At 36.4% G+C, this 19840-nt stretch overlaps 1 protein-coding gene across 1 annotated transcript in view; it reads left to right on the forward strand.

The window, feature by feature from the left end:
* Positions 1–19840, forward strand: part of LOC150105213 (splicing factor U2AF 50 kDa subunit-like) — a 432010-nt gene that overhangs the window by 383804 nt on the left and 28366 nt on the right. The gene's annotated exons all lie outside the window — the stretch shown is intronic.

Genomic DNA, 19840 nt, shown 5'->3' on the forward strand with positions numbered 1-19840 from the left:
TAAAGAGGCAGTAAAGGAAAAGAAGAAAGCATATCAAAAGTTCTTAGCAAATAAGTCAGCTTGTGCTCTTAGAGAATACAAAGACAAATGTAAGAAAACTAAACAGTGTGTAAAACTAGCTAAACAAAAATCATGGGAGGACTTTGGCAAGAACATAGAAAATAAATATCAAGATGGCAAAATATTCGGGAGGTTGTTGAAGAAGCTTAGGAATGGAGGAAAGAATGCTGTAAAAGGAGTTAGAGATGATAAAGGTGACATGAAAACGGGAGAAAAAGATATCCTTCAAATATGGAGTAATTACTTTGAAAATTTGCTAAATGAAACAAGCGATGACAGCAGAGTGATAAAAAACACTGACCAGGCATACGGTCAGGAATCCATATCCATACTTGAAGTAGAAAAAGCCATCAAAGGCTTGAAATGTGGAAAGGCAGCAGGAGTAGATGATATTCGACCAGAAATGCTGAAGTATGGTGGTATAAAAGTCTTACAGTGGCTGCACTGCATAGTTCAGAATGCCTGGACAGAGGGATGAATTCCCAATGATTGGAGTAGAGCTCTCATAGTACCCATATATAAAAAAATGAAATAAAACTGAATGTGAGAATTACAGAGGTATATCCCTACTGAGTGTTCCTGGTAAGATATATGCAAGTATACTGGAGAAACGGTTGAGAAGAATTGGGGAAGAAAAGCTTGGTGAAGAACAAGCTGCATTCAGGTCAAATATAGGCTGTCAGGATCAGATCTTCACTTTACGACAAATAGTGGAGAAATCATGGGAATATAACAAAGATCTGTATTTAAGTTTTGTCGATTTGGAAAAGGCATATGACAAGGTTCCAAGAGAGAAGCTATTCAATACACTACAGTTATATGGTGTCAATGGGGCATTATATCAAGCAATACTTTGTCTTTATTTGAGTTGTAAGTCAGCAGTTAGAATTGAAGAAAGTACAGGAAGATGGTTTAATGTTAAATCTGGTGTGAGACAAGGATGTACATTATCCCCTCTATTATTCATTGTCTATATGGATCACATTATGAAGGAAAGTGGTATTAAACATGATATTAAAATTAGAGATGTTAATATCAGCTCTTTGCTTTATGCGGACAATGTTATACTTCTAAATAAATCCGCTACAAGTCTGCAAGGTTCTCTGACTAAACTGAATAACTGTTGTAATAGATATGGTATAAAGGTCAGCAATAAAAAGACAAAGACAATGAAAATAGGCAGAATCGCTGAAAATGTCAACTGCGTTGTGAATGGAGAACCTGTGGAACAAGTAAAACATTCCAGCTACTTAGGCATGATTTATAGTGAAGATGGTAAATTAAATATGGAAATAGACAACAGAATTAACCAAGCTGGTATGGTAGGAAGTCAATTGAATAAATTCATATGGAATAAGAGAGAAATTAGTCGGAACACTAAATTAGCTGTATACAAGACAGTGTTCAAACCAGTTTTAACTTATGGATCTGAGAGCTTGGTCAGAAGTAAAACACTTGACTAAAGACTACAGACTGCAGATATGAGAGTCCTGGGAAAGATTAGAGGTGTTAACAGATGGTCTCAATGGTAATATCATATTAAAAACAAGAATATTAGGAAAGAACTTGACATTGTCAGCATCCAGGAATGCATTAGCAAAGCTAATCTCAGATGGTACGGTCACTTAAACAGAATGGGCGAGGAAAGATTAGCAAAACAAGTGTTATCTGCCAGGTTGGCTGGAAAATGACCCAGAGGAAGACCAAGATATAGGTGGATTGATACGGTACAATGTGCCTTAGACGATAGAAATATAAGATCTGATAATGATAATATTGGCATCTTGGAAAGTAATAGACTGATTTGAAGGAAAATTGTAGATAGGAAGTTAGTAGTGATGTAAATTTTTCATGTAGTAGTATCATATCCTGTACACCCCTTGATACATGGCAGGAATTTGATGATGATGATGATGATTAATAATAATAATAATTATTATTATTATTATTTTGGTAATCTCCATGGATTCAACAGAATCATCATGGGAGACCCGCTCAACCAGCAACACCTATTCACAATGAACTCCGGCAATGCACCCTACTTACTAACAGCTCTCCACGTAAAAAATCTACTCTTCACCACATATTTATATAACTTTCAGGGATGGTCTCTCGTTCTTCCCATCTTAACATCCACTCTTTTTATAATTCCTTCTGTATTAATCTGATAGAATCCCTTAACTAAAATGTCTAAAATTATTATTTACTTATTATTATTATTATTATTATTATTATTATTATTATTATTATTAACATTTGACTTTCATGGAGTCAGAAACTCATCATGGGAGGTACACACTATTGCACACAGTGCTCATCCAACTGTGACTTAAACTGATTCGATGTGTCTATACCCACAACACGCTCAGGCACTGCATTCTACTCACCAATCACTCTCCATGAAAAGAACCTACTCCTCACTCCTCTGCTCACACCCTCCTTATACAGTTTCCAGTGATGACCTTTTGTCCTATCCCCCTCCCTCCGATTCTATGAAAAATCTCCACCATGTCGATGCAATAACAACCCTTGACTAGCTTATATGTCTCAATCTTCCCCCCCCCCTTCCTCCTATTCATGAGGCTCTGCAACTTACATTCTCTCAATCTGTCCTCATACTCCACATTCCAAAGACCGCTGACCACCCCCTTTGTGAATTTTCTCTGGACCCTTTCCAACATATCTTTGTCACCATGAAAACCAGTGACAAATCTGAGCACAATAATCCATATGCGGCCTGATCAAGGCCTTATACAAGGTCTTATTATTTCCATTACTTTGCAAAAGTTAAATTTGCTTCTTTAGGGATTGATACACTTCTATCAACAGATACATGCAGACACACTTCAGTAAATGAGATAGAACAGGAGAAATATGGGAAGCCCTGTAATCCTAAAACTACACCACCTATTATCTTCGGTTATCTGTGGTATTATCTTCCAAGACCACTACTGGATAGCTCAGAGAAAGGCAAATCAATGTAATTTCTTAGCTGGCAAGCTCACCAGATTTAAATCCCATTGAGAATTTGTGGGGAACTATGAAGAAACGTCTTCAAGAAGTTGCCCCAAAAGACAAAAATGAACTTGTTTCTAGTCTGCAGACTATATGGGCATGTTTTGATTTAAAAAAAAAAAAAAACTGTGAACTGCTAGTAAATAAGATGCCCAACCATTTACAAATAGTCATAAAAGCTAAGGGGATGCAACAAAGTATTAATTATTATGTTGTTGTTTCTCTTTGTAATTTTTGTGCATTTATTTTCATATTATTCTAATATTTTGAACCACGTTAAAAATTATTACATATGCTGTTCATGAAAGGGAATGCATTGTATGAATACTCAATATGGTAGCTTTCAGGGTTGCCTGTTTTCATGATATCATACACTTTAGTAAACTTACGAAAAGAAAAAAGTTACGAATGTCTCCAGTCATGAAAGAAATGAAATCCAAAATAGAAGCAATTTCAAAATAACCTGAACTTCAAAGATCATTTAAATATAAACATATATTTACTGATATACATATGTTGTGTATTACAGGGTAACAAGTGATAGTGGTTCGAGAACCAAATGGCTTTGCGGACAGAGACATGGGATGAGAGAAAGTGTATGAATCAAATTTACTTCCCAGTTCCTGGAAGGGAATTGAAAACACCACATATGTTTGATCCAGAACAGCTGAAGAAAGTGTTGAATAGACATAATTATGAATTTGTTCTTGATTGTGCTTGTGTTCACTTTGAACCAGATGTACCTGATTGTCCAAAAAAAACTTATGATCACATTGAAATAAACAAGAAGTTTGATGACCTGAGGCCTACCTGACATTTTGGACCAATGGTTTTTTATTTTTTATTTAACTTTAAAAAAAAACATTGATGGACTCTTGACAGATATTTAGTATCGTTATTTCATATTATCCATCCATACTGCAAATCTGTACATACTGAGACATCTGATAACATTTCTAAAATAAAGGCATACATAGAAGTTGATTCTTTAAAGCGAATTAGTGATCCAGGCTTATGAAGAGCTGCAGAGGAAAAAGCTGGATGTAGAAGAAGGGATAAAACAAGTTCATGATGTAGAAGAGGTGATAAAGTTTTCATTAGAACTGTAAAGATGCAATCAGGGATGAAAGAGCAATCTCCATAATTCATAGATTTATGGATCTGATGTGTACAGCGAAAAGTTGGATTATAAAACAAACTGAAAAATACATGTCTTTGATGCAAACCGATGAGTTTGAAACAGCTGTCAGACTAGTGAAACCTCATCAAAATGAACCAATAGGAGGCGAATATACGGGTGCTTTGAGCATTTGTCACTTCCTATAAGGTTCGGCTAGGGCAACTCATAGTATGGTAGCAGTGTATTCCCGCAAGCTGTCTGGTCAATTTTTGCACGAAACTTTCATAGTTTCTGTATTCGGCTTTGAAATTATTTGGATTTCATATCCACTTAATTTATATAATTTTGCATCACTGAAATGAAGCCTTTTAGCTTAGTAAATTGCAAATTTCCTTCTTCAGCTCCAAAAGGAATGATGTATATCATTGTAAATGTTTGTTTATTCAATTTAAATCACAGCAAAAAGTTGGATTATAAAACAAACTGAAAAATACATGTGGTACATTAGATTGTATAAATTTAAGTAGAATGGTTTTGTGGGAAAGAAAAAATAAAATATTGCAAATTTCCTTCTTCAGCTGCAAAGGGAATGATTGTATATCACTCTAAATATTTGTTATAGTGATTTAAATTATGAATCAGTAATTCGTCAATGAAGAAGAGGTAATTTTTCAAAGTAGGTATAGCTCAGTTTCTTTTAGTTCTACATTATCTGTGTTAAGGCTTTGTTTGGGACTAAAAATAGTTTATTTGTAGTGCATATTATAGTGAGAGCTGACTGTAGTTGAAACCCATCCTGAACAAATTTTGTGAAAGCTACATATCATGTAGTGGATTTCTTAGAACTGTTTGCGGTTATTTTTCCACTTGATAAGTCACCCTCCTGCTGTTGAAATATCAGTCAGTGAAAGTTGTCTGGCCAATTTAAATATGTGAATTCATTTTGTTTTCAACCACTAAAAAATAAGATCACTGCATGCTGTTTTGTAGTGCATATGGTCAACTTCACAACTGATTTAAATGTTTTGTGGTTAGTTTTGACTCTCCCTCATTTATGTACTAATAGCATTTCATGTAAAATATCCCCCCCCCCATCTTTCTGGTATACAAAAAATATTCCTGTATGTTACAAAGAAATATTGTAAAATGATAAATAGATACAAATAAAAGTTTCACACATAAGAAACAAAAAAAAAAAAACTCCACAATGAATCTCTGACTTCATGGAGGTCGGATTTGGTAATAATATTCAGTAATAATTATTTTCTATGCAATAAAATAGAACTGCAAATCATTGAACACATTTTCCTTGATTATTTTAATTGCTGGATTCAGAGGTGCATAAGGAGAGAGAGAGAGAGATGCACAAAGAATATGACTCATGGTAGGAGAGTAAAGAAGGCAAAACTGGAATATAAGAGACTGGCCTGAGATTCAAAGAAAATCCTAAGGAATTGGAATTCTTTCATTATGTGGCCAATAGGAGGAGAAATGATTATGTAAGAATGACATTGTTGAACAAAAATGGGAATATACTGACTGATACAAAGAACGTAGTGGAGTTGTTCATTTAACACTTTATTGGAGTATTTCATCTTGAAGAAGTAGGTTTTAATACTAGAGGGATATGGCAAGTTCAAGATTTAGAAGTTGGAGAGTAGAGTGTGTTTCAAAATGCTGAGTACTCTAGATGTCAATAAAGAAATGGGACTGGACAGGATTTTGCCATTGGTTTTGAGGGAATGCACTAAAGAACTGACAGCTCCATTAACCTGTCTTTTCAATCAGTCTGACTATGGGAAAGGTGCCTATGGAGTGCAAGAAGGGTGAGATAGCACCCTTCTTGCACTCCATTGCACTTCCATTCTACTACCCTTATTGCATAAGGGTAGTAGAATGGAAGTATCAAACTATAGACCAGTTTGTATTTCATCTGTAGGTGTTAAGAATTTGGAGAAAATAGTGAAGGATCATATACAGTATTTGGCACATGAGGGTAACATTATCTGTGAGAGTCAGCATGGGTTTGTTAAGCAGCACTCTTATTTTAGTAATATAATTATAATAAAGTAACATGAGCAGTTGATGAAGGAAAGGCATATACTGCCATTTTTTAGTTAGGTGAGACCATGAACGGTGAATGAGTTGAAGGAGTGGTATGATAAACTTTCATTGTCTAGGAAGGTCCTCGTTCAGTGAGTCTTGTGACTTCATGGAGGTCCTGAATGATTGATAATAAATAATTTAACCTTTTATAATATAAGGTTAAATTATAATATACAAGGAATCACATTCTTGTTTTAGGCCTTTACCCAAGCATAAATAAGCAGACACGGTTTATGTGTGAAGTATCTTCACAGCTAGGTTGCTTATATGTAAATGCTGTTGACTTCACATCAATTGCTTCAGTATTCCGTAATGCACATTTTTTTAAGCCATGATATTAGCTGTGTGTTGTGGGAAGGATCACCACTCAGTTTTGACCTTTATTATGGCTTTATCAGTGGGAGATAGACCCAGTGAGATACTGAAGTTAAATTAATGCAGAAGTCATATATTTTCCACATAAAAGTAGTGAAATCACCATTCTTTCCTTCATGTTTACACAGTGATCAGATTACATCTTAAAATTTATGGAAACAACTACCATGTTAGAGTAAAACTTCTAGACAGTTCAGACTACTCAATCTGTGATCTGAATGATTTCTTCTTCCAAGGAGTACTACACACACACACACACACACACACATTTAGAATTGTATAGCAATATAAGATTGCCAACTGGAATGATATTCATGATTTACATGCTTCATTTGTGACCATGAGGTGATTACCTGGGTGGTTGCCAGCAGTGCGAGGACCCCTGTGAGAAAAGGGTATAGGTGGAACTACAGGGGGGGGGGGGGGATTATGAAGAGCTCAGGAGACAGCTTGCAGGTGTAGCGTGGAATGAGGAGTTAGCTGGAAAAGAGATTAATGCAGCTTGGGGGATTTTCAAAAACTATCTAGTAGATGCAATGTCTAAATGTATTCCAAGGGTGAGAAGGTTAAATAAGGTAGGTGTGAGATGGATGAATAGAGAGATTAAGCATGCGATACAGAGAAAAAGGGCATTGTGGAGGAGGCAGCATAAGAGAAGTTGAAATAACCAATTTCATGAGGTCTACAAAGACCAGGCAAGGAGGGTGACTTGGTTGGTGAGAGTAGCTAAAGAGAGGTATGAACAGCAGTTAGCTAATGAAGCTAAAAAGAATCCTAGGGAGTTCTTTCGAGATGTAGCCAGCAAAAAGAAAAGGATGATTATGGAAGGATGACATTGATTGGACAAAATGGTATAAAGACAGCTGTTGCAGAATGTGTGGTGGAGATACTTAATGAGCAGTTCATAATGTGTGTCAGGTGTTGTGGTTAAGTTGTTGGAGAAGCTTGTCAGAACTAGGATCCAGAGTTGGGTTGACAACAATGGTATTATCGTTGATGGACAGCATGGATTTGCTAAAGGAGGTCATGCTTTAGTAATCTACTTACTTACTTCATGGAGAGATTGAGAGCAGTTGATGATGGGGAGGAGAGACTGACTCTAAGTGGGGGAAAAAAAAAAATTATACTATTAAATAATCTTTCTACGTGAGTTTTTTCCGTTATTTATTTTGTATTGACTGTAAGTGAGTAAGAGGTGTTTGTGGAGTTGAGTAAACTAGATGTAAATAAGGCTGTGGGACTTGATAATATATCACCGCTTATTCTGAAGGAATGTGCCCGGGAGTTGGCACCTGCCTTGACATATTTTTTTAATACAAGTCTTGCACTTGGTCAAGTTCCTAATGAGTGGAAGGAGGGCAAGATTGTGCCACTTCATAAAGGAGATGATCGAACTCAAGCATCAAACTATAGGCCTATCTGTGTGTCAGGTATTGTGGTTAAGTTTTGGAGAAGCTTGTGAGAACTAGGATCCAGAGTTGGGTTGATAACAATGGTATTATCGTTGATGGACAGCATGGATTTGCTAAAGGGAGGTCATGTTTTAGTAATCTACTTACTTATTACAATAAAGTGACTGCTTCCTTGGACAGAGGAGAAGGATACACAGTAATATACTTGGATTTTGCAAAGGCTTTTGATAGAGTACCTCATGATAAGTTGACAGTCAAACTAGAGCAGATGGGGTTGGATATTAGATTAGTGCATTGGATTGGAGACTGGCTATCTGATAGGTATCAACAAGTTGTGTATGGGGGGTGCGATATCCAGGAAAAGGAAAGTCACTAGTGGAGTGCCTCATAGGTCTGTTTTAAGGCCATTACTGTTTAACTTGTATATTAATGATATTGGCGAAGATTTGGATGGAGATATTCAGTTGTTTGCAGATGATGCAAAGTTGGACCAACCATAAAGAGTAGTGAAGATGTTGTGGCCTTGCAAGAAGACTTGAATAAATTAAGTGATTGGGCACGGAAATGGGGATGCGAGTTCAATGTTGCAAAATGTAAGGTTTTAAAATTTGGAAAACAAAGATGGGATGCAGAATTTATGCTTGGTGAGAGTATATTGTTGGAAGTGGAGGAAATAAGAGATCTGGGGGTGATAGTGGATAAGGATCTAAAATTTAGGGGACACATAGCCAAAATTGTGAAGACAACACGAAGGCTTCTGGGAATGATGTGGAGGACACTGACGCGTAGAAGTAGGGAGATTCTTGTTCCGTTGTATAAGGCTTTGATTAGGCCATACATGGACTATTGTGCCCAGATTTGGTCACTGGGTTTTCAGAAGGATGAAGAGATGTTGGAAAGGGTCCAAAGGTGACTGACTAAGGTAGTTTCTGACCTCTGGAATGTTGAGTATGAGGAAAGATTGAGAAGATGTAATTTGCAGAGTCTGGTGGACAGGAGGAAGAGGGGAGATATGATAGAGACCTACAAGTTGGTAAGGAGTTGTTATAAGATCAATGGTGGAGAAGTTCTGCAGAGAATAGTGGGAGATCAGGGGAGAACCAGAGGTCATCCCTGGAAACTGTATAAAGTGGGTGTGAGTAGGGGAGTGAGAGGCAGGTTTTTTTCGTGCAGAGTTGTGAATGATTGGAATGCCTTGCCTGAGAGTGTGGTGTCTGCAAGGAGTTTGAGTGTGTTTAAGACACGGTATGATGAGATGTGTGTGTGTGATAAAAGGACCCCCCAGATGAGTCTTTGACTCCATGAGGTCTTGGGGTAATAATAATAATTTCCTGGATTGGATTTCTATTTCTACTCTTTGAATCTGCTCTGAGGAGGTAGCATTGTTGCCATATAACTTATAAGATGTGGATTTAATCCCACTCTTGCAAGGATAATTATATGCATATAGTAGATGATTTTCATTGAGGTATGCAATCACTGCCCTGCTTATTGAAAGTCTGAGCTCCTTATGCTTGGTCTCTTGGGGGAGGATTATCTAGTCCTTAACTCATTCATAGTGGTTAATTGACCTTTTGTCAGTGGTATTGATGTTAAAATAATGTTGAATCATGAGAAATAGTTTTTATAGGTATAAAAATGTTCATACCCACCTTTCATTAATCATTTCCTGTTAAAATCCTGATTCTTATTTAAGCCTATGTTCAATAAGTGGGTCCAGAATGAAGTATAATCACAATTGGCTTTCATTGAAATTTATTAGTAATCTTGTTAATTATTTTTGATTATATCTTATTTACTTTAGACTGCACAGTTGTGTGTGTGTGTGTTTTTAGAAATGTAATATGGGATATCCTTTAGAAAACATTTCTTTATGCCACCGATGCTTGCAAGGAAAATGAAAGCCAAGGCTTTCTTACCCACTGAGTTTAACATGAGGGATTTTGTATGATATAGTTTATGTTCTATGTATTTATTGCCAAGAGTGAATGGGTTTTGGTATGAAAGCAGGAGAAGAGAGAGTGTGTGTGTGTGTGTGTGTGTGTGTGTGTGTGTGTGTGTGTGTGTGTGTGTGTGTGTGTGTGTGTGTGGCATAAATGTTTCATGTGTGTGAGCGCAAGAAATGTGAGTCATGTGATAAGCAGAAAAATGTAATGATGAATATTAACAATGTAAGGAAAGATAGTGAAAATGTTCTGAAGAATGTGGAAGTAGTGAATGCTAGCATGTGAAATTAAATGAGAGCATGGAAGTAGCTGAAAGTTGTGTGGATGAAGAAGTGGCAGTAAGTAGTAAAATAGTGCACTCATATGTTATACACAGCACAAAACGGGAGCCAGAGTGACTGGAGAAACAATTGTCTCTGGTGGTACAGCAGGTGGAAGAATGAAAGAAAAAGTGAATGAGGGAAGTATGAAAACACGAGAAACTGGAAATAAGGAGAAGGTATTGTATGGAGATTTGATTTTCTCTTACTGTTCTGTGAGAAAAAAATCTATCTCTTACCACTTTCTTAACCATGAACAAATTTAACTTCCATTAGATGCCCTGTGTTCTTGGTGCCTTCCATGTAATGAAAAATAACATCAGAGTATATCCTATAACACCCATTCAGAAGTTTATATCCCACTATCATATTATCATATTATCCATATCATATATCATATCATATTATCCATATGAGGAAAGTATGAAAACATGAGAAACTGGAAATAAGGAGAAGGTATTGTATTGAGATTTGATTTTCTCTTACTGCTCTGTGAGAAAAAAATCTATCTGTTACCACTTTCTTAACCATGAACAAATTTAACTTCCATTGAATGCCCTGTGTTCTTGGTGCCTTCCATATAATGAAAAATAACATCAGCGTATATCCTATAACACCCATTCAGAAGTTTATATCCCACTATCATATTATCCTTCTTTCTCCTGTTAATCAGAGTCTGTAGTCCACATATAGTCAGTCTCCAATTATCTAGATTCCATAATCCCAACATAATCTTTATAATCTCTTCTTTGCACTCTTCCCACAGTGTCTTTATCCTCTTCAAACTCTGGAGGCCAAATCTGCACAAAGTAGTCCAGATGCAGTCTTATCAGCACCTTGTAAAGAGCCAAAATGACTTCCTTATCCTTTCATGTCAAGGTTCATTTCAATGGTACATGTATCCTCTGAATTATATTTGAAATTTTTGTGCTGTGACCTTTGAACTTCAAATTTCTATCCACCATAATGCCAAGATCTCTAGCCTCATCTGTTTCTTATAGGCTGCCTGGTTGGCCAAGTGGTTAGCATATCCGCTCTCAGCCAAAAGGCTGCAGGTTCAAATCTCGCCATGGACATAGATGTTTGTGATTGTCTGTGAAAATACTAGTGGTGGTAGATGGCATTGGTGTAGATGATGAAGGTAGTTGCAGTTGGTGGAGATGGAGATTGTAGACTAGGTGCCCTCCCTCAGTGAATCTTTGGACTCCCTGGAGGTGTTACGTAATAATAATAATAACCATGCCAATATAATATGCCATTGGAAATCTCATTATACCGAAGTGAACTTTGCACTTACTAACACTGAATTGATAGCCATTATCGTTTACTCAAATTTTCTACCTGTTTAAATCATTCTATAAGTGCTGGATATCAGTAGCATCCCTGATTGCCGTAATACCTATCTTTGCATCATTAGCAAACAATTGAACATCTCATGTTAGATCCTTCTTAATGTTGTTCATATATAGATCAAGCAACAATGGACTGACTGATCCTTTGAGCATACCACTAGCCACCTTAAATATGGCAGATTCACACCCACCATATACCACTTTTAGATACCTGTCTCTCAACTATGTGCTTATCCAAGTCAACAGTTTACATTCCAATCCCATATTCTCCATTTGAGGCAACAGTCTTTCATATGGTATCATATCAAATTCCTTAGCAAAATCCAATAGTATCATTTGTATCCATTTCCTTTATCAAACTCAGCCACAACATTGTTATAAAATATGAGCAAATTGCTAAAACATGACCTTCCTTTAGTAAATCTATGCTTTCTTGCAAAGTATAGTTTGTTTGTCAACTCATTTTTCTATGTGAGTTCTTAACAACTTCTCTAAAATCTTCACAATCACTCCATATATATTGACAGTTGTATATATTCTGGCAGATAGACTTATAAGGGGGGGGGGAGAGTTCTGATGAACAACTAGAACAAAAATTATATCAAAGTATCTGATATAACCACAAGAAAGAACCTACTTGTAGCAGAGTTATGGAGATAACTGTTTTTATATTCTTATATCCTCGTATGTCTTTCTTATAGTTATATCATTTGCTTTAATATAATTTTTGTTCTAGGTGTTTATAACTTTCCCCCTCCCTCATACATTGGTTACTCATAATTATTTTTTTCAGGAATTAGCATATACTAAAATATTAATCATAATACGTGTGTGTGTGTGTTGAGGCTTAAGTGCTGTGAAGAATTCATGTTAGAGGTTTAATGGAATATTAACAGCACTGAGAAAGGATTAAAACTAATTTTAATACTTCCAGTATTTTGTCTCCGTCACAGAGACATCTTCGGGGATTACAAAAACTTTTTGTAACAACACACAAATACAATACAAAATGAAACTAAAGTCCTATCTAGGTGGGACATCCTCTATGGGCATTTGCAGGTGGCCCTGGGATGTAAAGATCTCTGATAATTAAGGTTTCCCAAATTTTGGGAAGTTTAATGCAACTGTATTTGTTTAAATTAGGTTGATTTGTGAGTGCAGATGCAGATTCAAAGAATAGTCTCTTTTTTGAATTTACTATGGTGGAGCATGGTAGCTTTTTTCCAGGAGATCCTGTGGGATGTATCCAAAACATGGTCTGCAAGGCTAGACTGACCATAATCGTGTTTGCAGATGTAAGAACTGTGTTCTTCTAACCGGATGGATGCTGACCTACCTGTTTGTCCAAAGTAGGCAAGTTTACAGGAACAAGCTACTCTATATACACCAGGCACTGAAAGATGAGGGAGCTGGTCTTTAGTGGAGCGGATAAGGGTAGTAAGTTTACGGTGGGGCTTAAAAGCTGTATGGAGGTTGTACTTTTTTAATGATCTGGTTATTTTTTCTGAAGTACCACGGATGTAAGGAATGGTGATGGCATTTCTGAAGTCCTTCTGAAGAGATGGTCGGGGAATGGGGAAGGACGTGATTATTTTAATTCTGTAGTCATTATAGCCATTGGAAAGGAAGGTCTTGTGTATGTGTTTGAGTTCGATTGAATATTCAGTTCAATTCAATGTTGAATTTAATATTCCATTAAACCTCTAACATGAATTCTTCACAGCACTTAAGCCTCAACACATGTATTCTGATCATTCATGGTGATGAAATAGCACGCAAAGCAAAACAATACGGTTTTGTAAGTGTAGTCGAAACTACACTTATCAAGGCTATTAAATCAGCTGGCCTTTTTAAAAAGATGTCGGGACTCGAGTTATTCCTAACTGTGTTAGGCTTAAAACCAAATTTAAATCTAATAAAGCCCTCCAGATATACAAACGTGCTATTCTGGCACTATTATGAGAGCAGATTACTGAAATTCGTGCCAGCCTCGCTACGACAAATGTCGCCATTGTCTCATTACAGACAGAGCTCTCCGCTATACTCAATCCTGAACTTTGGTCTATTCTCCTTAGCATCTCAGAAGCTTCCTCTCAAAAAGAATTCCAGAAAATAAAAACTAACCACATCAAAAAGTTCAATAACCTTTGCAAATCTAAACCACTACCTGAAGTTCAACCGCTCCATACAGTAGTCAACCTATCTTCTAAAATACTTAGTGAAGATGCTGTTAGTTCCCTAAGCCTCGGACACAATTTTGCCGTCATACCTATTGAAGTTCCGATATTGGATATTATGTACAACATCAAACGCGGAATCTGTCACTTAGCTCCAGAAACAGCCAATAACATCAGACTTGACGTAGCTAACATTCTCTCCCGTTCTTCACCTCCTAAAGTTAATTTATCTTCCATTCAACGCTCTGCCCTCAAAATATTACGGAAAGAAAAAAGCATTGTCATCATCAGAGCTGATAAGGGTAATGCCACTGTTGTTCTCAATACCTCAGAATATAATCGGAAAATGGATATTATTCTCCGTCATCGTGCTACCTACATACCACTAGAACACACAATCTAACAAAAACTCAAGTTAAAAAATTAAGAAACCTACTTAAAAATGTTTCTTCCTGGCCTCCTGACATTACAAAAAAACTCAAACCATTCTGTTCTCGTCCCCCCTGGATATATGGTTTACCCAAAATCCACAAACCTAATTCTCCTCTAAGACCTATAGTAGATGCCACCAATGCACCTTGCTACAAATTATCAAAGCAGCTAGCTAACTCTTTGACCCCCCCCTCACTGGTCTTACCTCATCTTATGTAAAAAAACTCCACCCATTTTAAAAACTTAACTGAAAATCTTACTTTAAATAATACAGATATATTGGTCAGATTTTGCATCATCTCTTTGTTTACAAATATTCCCCTAATTGACCTTAACACTCTTAAAAAATGTTTTTCCTTCTGATATCTTAGAGCTCTTTTCCTTTGCCATCAACTCTGGTTATTTCTCTTGGAAGAATAAAATCTACAGCCAGATAGAGGGAACTGCCATGGGTTCCCCCTCTCACCCCCTTCTTGCCAATTATTACATGGAAAATTTTGAAAAACGAGCAATTAACTCTTCCCCTCTAAAACCTTCTATCTGGCTAAGATATGTAGATGATGTGTTCTCTATTTGGCCTCATGGCCCAGACACATTAGATTCCTTCCTCAGTCACCTCAATAGTCTACATCCAAGAATCCAGTTTGCGATGGAAAAGGAAAATAACAATAGTTTACCCTTCCTAGACACCTTAGTAACACACCTTCCTAATGGTACACTTTCCTTCACTGTATATAGAAAACCTACACACACTGGCAGATACATTCACAAACTCTCCCACCACCAACCTGCTCAACAATATGACATTATTAAAACTCTAACCAAGAGAACCTACAATCTTTGTTCCAGTGGATCCACCCTTTCAACTGAACTCAAACACATACACAACACCTTCCTTTCCAATGGCTATAATGACTACAGAAGTAAAAAAATAATCAAGTCCTTCCCCATTCCCCGACCATCTCTTCAGAAGGACTTCAGAAAGTCCATCACCATTCCTTACATCCGTGGTACTTCAGAAAAAATAACCAGATCATTAAAAAAGTACAACCTCCATACAGCTTTTAAGCCCCACCGTAAACTTACTACCCTTATCTGCTCCACTAAAGACCAGCTCCCTCATCTTTCAGTACCTGGTGTATATAGAGTAGCTTGTTCCTGTAAACTTGCCTACTTCGGACAAACATGCAGGTCAGCATCCATCCAGTTAGAAGAACACAGTTCTTACATCTGCAAACATGATTATGGTCAGTCTGGCCTTGCAGACCATGTTTTGGATACATCCCACAGGATCTCCTGGAAAAAAAATACCTAATTCCTAATTTAAATTAGGAATCAACCTAATTTAAACAAATATGGTTGCATTAAACTTCCCAAAATTTGGGAAACTTTAATTATCAGAGATCCCTCTTTACATCCCAGGCCACCTGCAAATGCCCATAGAGGACGCACCACCTAGATAGGACTTTAGTTTCATTTTGTATTGTATTTGTGTGTGTGTGTTGTTACAAAAAGTTTTTGTAATTCCTGAAGATGTCTCTGTGATGGAGACGAAATAATGGAAGTATTAAAATTAGTTTTGATCCTCTCTCAGTGCTGTTAATATTCCATTAAACCTCTAACATGAATTAATTATAATAACTTTAATTAATACTTTCCTATATTTTGGCAACATTACATTGCCCTCATAAGATATCGCAAAAACAATGATATTCGCATGCAAGGGTTAACACTGGGCAAATGATGCTGAAAAAAGACAACCAAAGTTGAGCCTAGAATCCTAAATGTTACCCCCCCCCTAGTGGGATAGATGGGGGTGGTCTTGGTCATTGGGTTGTAGATCAGAGTATCAGTTCTCCCCAAATTTGGGTGTATAATTAAAGACATCCATCTTTGCATCATCCTTGTGCAATGGGATTATTATACATTCTTTCCATTCCTGTGATATCTTTCCTGAGCTGAGACTCAAGTTATACAAACATGTCAAAGGCCTAACCAGTTTGGCTAAACATTCATTTAGCATACATGCTGATATTCCATATGTTCCTATTCTTCTTCAACCTTCTGGTTCTGTCCACTGCTGGACGAAGGTCTCCCCCATGATTTTCCAGATCACTCTGTTTTCTGCCTCTCTCATCCATCTCACTCCTGCAATTTGTTCCAGTTCATATCTCCACCTTCTTCTGGGTCTTCCTCTTTGTCTTGCTCCATCCATTGGTCTCCACCCTGTTGTTTTTCTAGTCCATCTCCCATCACTGCATCTGGCAATATGGCCAGCCCATCTCCACTTAGCCTGTTTAATGTATTTTACAATATCCATGACACCTGCTTGAGATCTTATCCAGATATTTGTCTTCCTATCTCTTAATGTTATTTTTAGCATACTTTCCATGTGATGTTGTGTTGTTCTCAGCTTTTTATTTAGGGCTTCTGTTAAAGTCCATGTTTCTCCTCCATATATTAGGACAGGAAGTATGCACTGGTCGAAAGCTTTCCTTTTTAGACTCATATGGATGTCACTTCTGAATATGTCTCTCATTTTCCCATAAGCCATCCATCCAAGGTGAATTCTTTGTTCAATCTCTTTTCTTTGGCACTCCTCAAAGGATAACAATTGGCCCAAATATACATACGAAGTAACTTGTTCTATTTCATGGTTTTCAACTTTGATAGTTCTATGTTTTATGTATTTATTCATCATTATTTTTGTTTTTTCTCTATTTATTTTTAATCCAATTTCTCTGGAGGCTTCATTTAGCTGATTTAGCCTTTCTTCCAGATCTTCAAGATTATCTGCTATTAGGACAATATCATCTGGAAATTCAGATGATGCAGCCTTTCTCCATTTATGTTTATTCCTTTTGTTTCCCAATCAAGACTTCTAAAGACTTCTTCTAGTGCAGCTGTAAATAATTTGGGAGATATGGTGTCGCCTTGCCAGATGCCTTTTTGTATTGGGAACTTTTCACTGTTTTTATATAATTTAATTACAGAAGTTGCATTATTGTAAATATGTTTTAGTGTTTCAATATATGGTTTCTCAGTTTCCTGGGTTTCGAGTGCTTTTAATGTTGCAGACGTTTTAACTGAATCAAATGCTTTTTCATAGTCTATATAGGCCAGGCATAAGTTGAAATATAGGTCTATATAGGCCAGGCACAGCTCATTGAAAAATCAATTGATTTTTCAATGAGCTGTCTTAATGTGTGAATATGGTCCAAAGTATTGTAATTCTTCCTAAATCCAGCTTGTTCACGGATTGCATTCCCTCTAGTTTAGATTTTATTCTATTATTTATAATTTTTGTGAAATCTTTATATATGGTGGGGAGTAGGCTTATAGGTCTGTAGTTTTTAATTTCTTCCTTATTGCCCTTTTTAAAAATTAATATTAGAAGTGAATTGTTCCAATTTTTCGGAATTTTTTTCTGTTTTAGGCATTTATTGAAGAGTTTACTATTGAAATGTTTGATAACAGGGCTTCCTCCCAGTTTTAAGAAGTCTACCATAATTCCATCTTCTCCTGGGGCCTTTCCATTCTTCATTTCCTGCAGTGCCATTTCCACTTCACCTTGTAAGATCTCAGGGGCATCATGTTCTTCCTCACACGAGTTATCTATAGAGGATACTTGGATGTCCCAGTCTTTGTCTTCATAAAGTTCAGTATAAAATTCCTGAATTCTTTTGATTATTGCATCTCTATTTTTTATCAGTTCACCATTTTTCCCTCTTACAGCAGCTATTTCCTTTGTTCCAACTACTATGTCCCTATTACCAAATTCATATTCAAGTTATGCAACAACTCTTTGTCCTCTTTCTCATGTACCTCTATCTCTTCATCCAATAGTATGTAGTAGTAGTGTTGTGCACCATACTATGTGCACCTGGTTGGTATATCTTAACAAAGTGAGAACTCATTAAATGAGCAGTCTCATTGGCTTCTTACACAAGAGTACCATCTACATTCAGTAATGTTATTCTTCAACATTCATTCTTTCTTTTACTTATGGCATAACAACAAAATTTTTTGGATTGCCTTTAGCCTGCATAGACATTTTTTTTTTTTTTCATACTCTGATTTAGCTTTCCACACAATACTTCTAACTTTTCTGCCCTGCACTTTATATATTTCATAACTCCTCTCACTCTTATTCTCATGATATTCCTTCCACATCACCATCATCTTCTTATGAATCTCTTGCTTAATAGGGTTGGACATCCATCACACTTCCACCGTATTTGTTTTTTGAACTGTAGAGATACATTCAGCACTTTTTCAAAGATTCCCCTGCATTTCTGATATCTTTCCCATTCACTAACTGTGATACTATCGAACCAAAAATAATATTTCCCGAGTTGGTCATAATTTCCATCTAGCTTTATAGTTCAGCATGTAGCATGTTCTAATTAGAGCAACAGTATAATTAGCTACTTCCCAGGAAAATATGGCATGATCACTGTCACCAACTGGTGGTAAAATAGTCATATTTTTGACTGAGACCCCCTTCAGATGCTGGGATGAAATCTAACACTCTTTGACCTCGAGTTCCTTCTCTCACTTGCTGCTTGAAAAAATTGTCTTGCAACAACTCAATTCTCCTTCATTCTTATCTTGAAATTTCTCTTTTACCCAATCAATGTTTGGATGATTTAAGTAACCCATAATGATTACTCATTTAGTATCCATCAGTGTAATTTGGCAATGCATTTAGTTGTTCCCAGCAACTGAACCTCCAGGTATATTTCATCCTGTTAGTCTACACTTCACACCAGATAGCCTCAAACTCACTGTTGTATGGGATATTATTGCCATTATTGCTTTCATGGATTTCTACCCTAACTGAATGTAAGTCACCTGATATCATTAGTGGTATTTCCCTCATCTCCTCTGTCTTCTGTCATTCCTAAAAACACTGTACCTTTTTACACTTTATCCCAGTTACAGCATGTCTCTGATAGCCAGGTTGCACTAATACCAACAATTTTAAGCCACAGCATATTCATTAAAGCAACAAACTAAACCCCTTTGTTCCTGATGCTCCTAGCATTTGTGTATAGGCATAACAAATTACCACCTGGGTTTTTTTTTTTTGTCTTGGTGCATGATTCAAGAAGTTTAGATTTTTCTGTAAAGGACAGTATATTTCTATTTTAAGTTATTTTTGACTGTAACATCTATAACACTAGAACTTTTTCATTGTCCTCTACTTGTGTTATTAATTGCATGACAAAAAATATTGCAAATCTTATATTATTTCCCTTCTACTATTAGTATTCTTCATCTTATTTTTATATAATATGGATAATAAATTGCAAATCTATAATATAAAATGATTAATCAAGTCTATGATTTCTATCTGCATTTAAAAAACAAAGTAAGTGAAAGAAATATATGAGCTGCATAATATAAATTAATAGGAGACCCATAGCTTTGTCAGTTTCAACAGCACTCTTCAATTAGAAAGATCTGGGTTCAAATCATGTCAAGGACTCAAAGAACCTTTATCAGGGCTTTTGTGAAGGTGA

Source organism: Typopeltis vanoorti, chromosome 7 (assembly GCF_054136105.1).
Source record: "Typopeltis vanoorti isolate ZY-2024b chromosome 7, IOZ_Tvanoo_1.0, whole genome shotgun sequence".
Lineage (NCBI taxonomy): Eukaryota > Metazoa > Arthropoda > Arachnida > Uropygi > Thelyphonidae > Typopeltis > Typopeltis vanoorti.